Source organism: Etheostoma cragini, chromosome 13 (assembly GCF_013103735.1).
Source record: "Etheostoma cragini isolate CJK2018 chromosome 13, CSU_Ecrag_1.0, whole genome shotgun sequence".
NCBI lineage: Eukaryota > Metazoa > Chordata > Actinopteri > Perciformes > Percidae > Etheostoma > Etheostoma cragini.
Genome location: NC_048419.1, coordinates 25,169,398 through 25,176,621, shown reverse-complemented (window position 1 = coordinate 25,176,621; position 7,224 = coordinate 25,169,398). Strand labels below are relative to the sequence as shown.

General features: G+C 39.4%; 1 protein-coding gene across 1 annotated transcript in view; it reads left to right on the top strand.

The window, feature by feature from the left end:
* Window positions 1-7,224, top strand: part of wwc1 (WW and C2 domain containing 1) — a 54,773-nt gene that overhangs the window by 1,468 nt on the left and 46,081 nt on the right. The window lies entirely within an intron of this gene.

Below are 7,224 nucleotides of genomic sequence, written 5' to 3'. Positions count from 1 at the left end.
TGTGTGTGTGTGTGTGTGTGTGAGAGAGAGAGAGAGAGAGAGAGAGAGATGTTGAAAAAGATGGATGGCCTTTGACCTCCTGCAGATGATCAACATGAGTCTAACTATTAAATTCAATTTTATTAAAGTGTCAAATTACAACAGAAGTCATCTCAGGACGCTTTAGAGTCAGAGAAGGTCTAGACCCCACTCTATAATTTACAAAGACCCGAAAAAAAGACCCAATTTCCCACAAGCGAGCATGCATTTGGTGTGACAGTGGCGAGAAAAAATGGATATCTGTATAACTGCAAACATGTTGTTAAAATAAATCCCCTATGCCAGTGGTTTTCAGAGGGGGGTCCTTGAGGGGGTCCTTGAGGGGGTTCCTTGAGGGGGTCCTTGTGGGGGTTCCTTGAGGGGGTCCTTGAGGGGGTTCCTTGAGGGGGTCCTTGAGGGGGTTCCAGGGGGTCCCCCACCCAACGCAAAGGGCAATATTTTACTTTCACTTCAATTCCATCCACAAGTAACACAATGGCAGAATGCATGACTGTTTTAAACATGGGGTTTCATACACTATCTGTCCTAAAACCTCTATAAGAGAACATCCAATCAGATGAGGGACCTTGGTCTAATTTATGTCAGCTAAGGGGTCCCCGATGTCAGAACGTTTGGGAACCACTAACCTATCCTGGTAAGAAAATATATATAAAAGTTACTCTAAAAGGACTAAAGATTGATAGGAAGTAGCTATGTGTGTTGACCCTGCAAATACAGAGAATATTAACGTCAGGTTACATATTACAAAACAAAATGGGGTTTTTGGTCCCTGGTTCATCATCATAGCACATACATTGATTGCTTTTGTTAACCCATGTGTTATCCTCCTGCAGACCACGCAACATTTGGGTTTCTGGGTAACAAAATCTCAACGTTTTGGTCATCTTTTTTGACACTTTTTGTGGCATTCCCCCGATGTTTAAGTCACTTTTTCTGAGCTTTTAAAGATTTTTCAACTTTTTATAAAAGAAAGAAAACACAAATTTCTGATATATATGGGAACTTTTTGAAAAATGGTTCAAATTGATCCGAGGACAACAGGAGGGTTAATATTGACCCTCATTTATATGAAGAGATAATTTAATAACTACATGAGGTCAAGGAGGAGTGAAACACTGCTTAATGTTCAAAAGAGTTAAAGGAAGCAGAAAATCCTTTTGTTAAAGGCTTTTATTGGACCTTACTCTGCTTAATATCCCAAAATAAAACCAACAAGTGCAGGTACCAGCCACCACAGGGGTTCGTTCTCAATGTGTCTTGTCTTAGAAACAGTTTTTTCCCCTTGGTACAGTGGATTATGGCCCAAAAACTGAAACAGCTGGAACTAGTGAGTGTTTGGCGATTTTGCTTGTGACTAGAATGATTCATAGATGATCAGAAGTTTATCTATATCCTCAGACTGTTTGGGGATCACAATCAGACCCCAATTTAATCCAGGCAGGGCCCAAAGTTGAGCTTGTTCTTCCCTGTAACTAGTACGACTGTCAATAAACCCTATGACCATTAACATCCCTGTGTCGAGGTTTTTGGGACACACATCAAGCCGGGAACAATGTCACAAAAATATACGTGTATGGTTAAACTGTGCCGCAGTTAGCTAGCTAGCTAAGGTTAACTTGCTAACATGCCAAATTACGGTACCAATAAACGTTATAATTCGCGATAAAAATATCATTAAAAACTGTAAGATTAACCAAATATACAAATACAGGTACATAAAATGTTATAAGTATAGCAAAAAGACTCATGTTACATTACATTTGTATTGCTCTGTCGTCCTCGCTATTGCGTCTACGGCCGCCATTAATTAAAGTTTTTCGACTGTCGTTAGCCCCGCCCCTTCCGCTACGTAGCCAAGATGGCGACCGTTGAGTGTGGAAAGTGTCCATCGATACGCACTCAATTTTCTGGCCGTTTTGAGTGCACCATCCGGGTATTTAAGTGTACTGCATTTGACCGCACTTCAACAATGTGAACGCACTGTGTACTCAAAAAAGTTAGTATTTAGTACAGAAGGGCGCGATTTGGAACACACTAGTAGTCTAAGATATTGGATGTTTTGGATATCTCTACCAGCTAATTTCTTGACTACATCTCATTAGACTGTCTTCTTGCTGCTGTAACACCCCCCTAAGGATCTTAAATCAAGGTCTGTTAGGTCTTTTCACACACTATTATTATGGTTTTGCTTTGCAATTGATCCGCGGTTCACGTGCATTCTGAACAGTGAGTGTGGACCCACTAAGGTCTGTTGCACCACTACCTTGGGGTTTTGGTCTGATGGACCAGATGGGACCTTTGCATAAGAAACCGTGTTATTGAAGGTGTAATTTGGGATGAGTGTGGGGCTGGAAGCCAAGCCTGGAACCGGCTTCAAGCCTTGTGTTGTCTTCCCGTCAACCATGAAAAAAAACCTGTTTTGGTCACTTTTTTCAACATTATTATCGCTTTTTCTGACATTTTGTGTCACTTTTTCAATGCTGTCGGTGCTTCATTTGATGTTTTTGCCAAAGCTTTTTGATATTTTTTATTTTTTACATTTTATACGCTTATTTTGACAGCCCATTTGTTGGGCAAAAGAAAAACTGAAAACTGGTCGAATTTGACCCAAGGACAACACAAGGGTTAAGTGAGAGTGATAAACAGCCCAATCTGAAAATGGGAGGAGATTTGAATGAGAACTCAGGCAGTAAACTTTCCTGTTTTCAGAGCTGCGGAGTCTTTTCTTATTTGAATTAGAAATTCAGCCTTGAAGCTTGGCCGACGTCCTTCGGTATAAAACGAATGCGTTGAGAAGATCCTGAGAAGATCTTGATAGACTTGATCTGTCCATAAGGGAGGTCTCATTGGCCTTGGAAGGAGGAACGGGGATAAATAGAGGAAAAGACTTGCTCGTTTTTGTTCAATTTATTAGAAAAAGAACATTTTAGGAGTCACATCTATCCCAGATCATACACTCACTTGGGAATAAGTGTTTTATAGTGTGTGTGTGGGGGGGGGGGTTGCAAGTCACTTGCACCGTTACTTTAGGGGTCGTTGGCTGAAAGTTTTGGGAACCCCTGGTTTAGTAGATAGATATCTGACTTTAATTGTGTTGTCATGCAAAGTCTTCCAAGGGCTTAGATCTTAGATCTAGTTTTATAAATGAGACAAAAATGACTATTTTTCATATACACTAAATAGAGCTGGGTGGAATATATTTCCACTATGAGAGTTTTTATTAACACTCGTGTTGTCTTCACGCCGACCTGCAAAGTTCTTCTGAGTCAAAATTTCAAATGAAAAACCTTTTATCAACGTTTTGGGTTTTTTTTTTCGACACTTTTGTGTCTTTTCCCCGATGTTCTCCTCACGCTTTCAACATTTGTTGACTTTTTTGAACCTTTTTAAATTTTGTGGGTAGCTTTTTTTTTATATATATATTTATATATTTGTTATTTTTTGATACTTTTGTCACTTTGTTCTGCATTTTTTTCTTGCCTTTTTTATTTTTATTTTTACATGTGTTCACTTATTAGTCACTTTTATTAACATTTGTCTTTTTTTGTACTCTTTTATTTTTATTTTTATTTTTACATATGTCACACACAAGTGCTTTTAACACCCAAGTTCAATGAAAGCAGTGAACTGACTATTTATTTAACTTGTGAGGAACGTTGTTGGGAACCATCAACGTTACTTTTTGGGACAATTTGTTTGAAAGAAACCCAAATTTCTGATATAGGAACTTGTTGGAAAGACAACACTTGTGTCATTTCATGATTTCATTGCGATATCAAAAATTTGAAACAATAGGTAGCCTTATGTATCGATGTCGTCATGATATCGATATATTACACAGTTCCACCCATAAAGGTAGGCTGCAATATTCTTTACTGACTTTGAATTTGAAGGTTTTTCAAATAACTAATTTGCCGCCACGTCACTCACCTGGACTGCCCGCCACAGGTACACACGTTGCAGGGTCCTTTTTTTTGGATGGCAGCTACTCTGTGTGTAGTTTGTGTTTCAAGCCATGTAGGTCTCCGGTCAAAAAGAGGACAGAGGACAGAATGTGACAGGACAACAACAAGCGAAATGAATAAAAACACTCCTACAACAAACTGGATGGAAGTAGTTGTCATGCCCTCCTACACAATCTGGACTGGGGTCAAAACCTCTACATCTTACATCTTATAACTTATTCCCTGTTACGTATTGTTCTTATTCAATCAGTCAGTTTATAGGTTATGTTTGTGTGTAATAGTCTTAGTTAATATTTAATCATGATCTACTGCATTGTTCACTTTTGCACTGTCACCATTGCACCCAGTCGACCATAGTACCTCACCTTATCATGTATGTAGGTATGTGTGACATACTGTATGTGTGTACATGTGTTTGTTGTGTTATGGTTGTCTTGCTACTGGATGCCTAAACTTCCATCTATATCTGTCTGTCTGTCTGTCTGTCTGTCTGTCTGTCTGTCTGTCTGTCTGTGTCTGTCTGTCTGTCTGTCTGTCTGTCTGTATAGAGGTTTACTCTTGAACGCAGCAGACTCCGACCTGCGTCCCTTTTGCTGCATGTCATCCCCGTCTCTCCCCCCTTTCATGTCTCAAGCTGTCCTGTCAATAAAGACCTAAAAATACCCCGACAAACATCTTTAAAAAAACCTTGTGATCCACACAGTGATTTATTGATCGTAGGCCTTGATCAAATTTAATTTCTATTAATCCAAAAAGACACACCGGTCACTGTAGTTGCAGTCTGAAAGCTGGCATGTGGAATGAAGACATTCTCCTTTTAGCGAGAAAGAGTAGAAACCTTCCCAAACCAAGTCCTTAAAAAAAAACAACTCACACATTCCTGAAACACACGGCGTGAGGGACTCGCCAGCCAAAGACCCGGTTCCTCTGAAATCCCTTTCGCTGCCTGCCGAGGTGCACGGGGTCAAAGTGCAGCGCTGCAAACTGTTAACCAGGACCCGAAAGGAGGCCGGCTCGCACACCGCTGCAGTGTAGTTTTCTTTAATACATAACCAGCCATATTCAAACTAATGTCATTTATTAATCTAGTGTCATTTACGTGTCTGCAGCTCGTAACAACAGCATAACTACAGACCTGGAAGTGTCCAAACTGACAGAATTTACAGACTACACTGGTGGAACGGGCATCACGCTTTCACTATTATATCACCAAATAGTTTATGTAATAAAAATGCCGTATGTTGTGTGGACGGCTTCTTAGATTTTGCCAATTTGGAGCTTTTTACGTCGCCGTGCATTGTTGTAAACTGACTTATCTTTTTTTAATTGTTTAAAAGTTTTTGTTGTTTTTTTTACATTTGTTTACATTTTAGTCACTTTTATTGACATTTGTCTTTTTTTATTTTTTTATTTGTCACACACAAGTTCTTTTATCCATTATCTTTCCTTCAAATGCTTTGAAATTGCCCCAAAACACCCAAGTTCAATGAAAGTAGTGAACTGATGATTTATTTAACTTGTAAGGAACGTTGTTGGGAACCATCCACGTTACCTTTTGGGACAATTTGTTTGAAAGAAACCCAAATTGTGTCCAAACTGACAGAATTTACAGACTACACTGCTGGAACGGGCATCACGCTTTAACTAGTTCATCAAATAGTTGTAATGTAAATATGTAAAAAAAATGCCATATGCATATGTATATACAGCTTCTTTAATTTTGCCGATTTGGAGCTTTTTACGTCGCCGTGCATTGTTGTAAACTGACTTATCTTTCTTAAACTGTTCAGACAAGTTGAGCAACTGGAAGACTAAACCGTGGGAAAGTGAGAGTTCTCTGCACTTCTGCAAAGCACGACAATCCAGAGCAGGACCAAATAAAGTAGGGTAAAAAAAAAAAGAATCGCCTTTTTAATTTCTAGCTTTTTTTACGTGTTACGGGGATGCTGAATTACACATGCATCTGTGTTGCACCGGCGGTTCTTTTGACTCTACTATACCGTGGGCTCTGTATGAAGCATCAACAACAGTAGATGGAAAAATAATCAAAAATAGAAGGAACCATTGTTGTAGTTTAAACCCGGGACAGTACATGCAGCCCCGAGCTTCCACAACATAGACACGTGTTTATTTTTTGGGACCTGTCCCAGATGCATGTTTTCTCTCCCCTGTGCTGTGATAGGACCACAGCCAACCGTCACTGCGTGTTTTAGGGAAGAGGAAGTGAAGATTGCTCAAATATTTCCCGCTATCAGATGTAGTTGAGCACACGTTTTACCAGTTTTTTGTTATTATCCACGCGAGTAAAAAAAGCACACAGAACAACAAAATGGGCTCAGTGATGTAAGGACATCGCCTGCACTTTTTATATGCTCCTGTGTAATTTCCCTTTAAATGTAGTACTTCTTTGTGGTTCATTAGAGCTTTCGCTGCTGTATTAATCACATATTTTCATTGGGTTTTGACTTGTAAAAGTCCCCAACCAGCAAACCCAAAGTATACAATACGTAAAATGACAAAAATAATATCATGACACATACTTTAAGGAATAAAAAATAAATTAAAAACCAGACATGTTACAGAGTAACCGAGCCTGTGAATCAATCATGTCTCAGTGTTTCCAGCAGGAAATTGTAAGTTCAAATAATCCAGAAATAGCTGCCAGACCTTAGAAAACCTCTGAACCCCTGATCCTGTGTTTCTCTCTCTTGTATTACCTGCGGGCTTTTCAGGTGACACGTAAGATAAATGACATCTGCTGTTTGCTTTGGATACAAAGAAAAACATTCCTGCCTGTTCAGCCTCAGTGATCAAATACAGTTCTGTATATACATAATACTATTACCTGTATATTTATATAGATATATATATATATATATATATATATATATATATGTATATGTTGCAAGGAGGCTCAGAGACAGTTTGAAATGATCCTTGATGGGAGACGTGGTCTAAAGCGGGATGTATGCTTCTTCGTTAAATCTAAGCCGTGGCTACATCCCGGTCTACATGGAGACACGGATCCAGATGTGCACCTCTCAAAGATGTTACTACGCTTGGCGGCGGTTGCAAAATAGGCTCAGATGGAACTGGTTTTGGGGGAAACGTGTACATTTTGAAAGGTGTTTTAGTGGTGCAATAGAAAACTCAGATTGGACAGATAGTCTAGCTAGCTGTCTGGATTTACCCTGCAGAGACCTGAGGACCAGGTAACCAT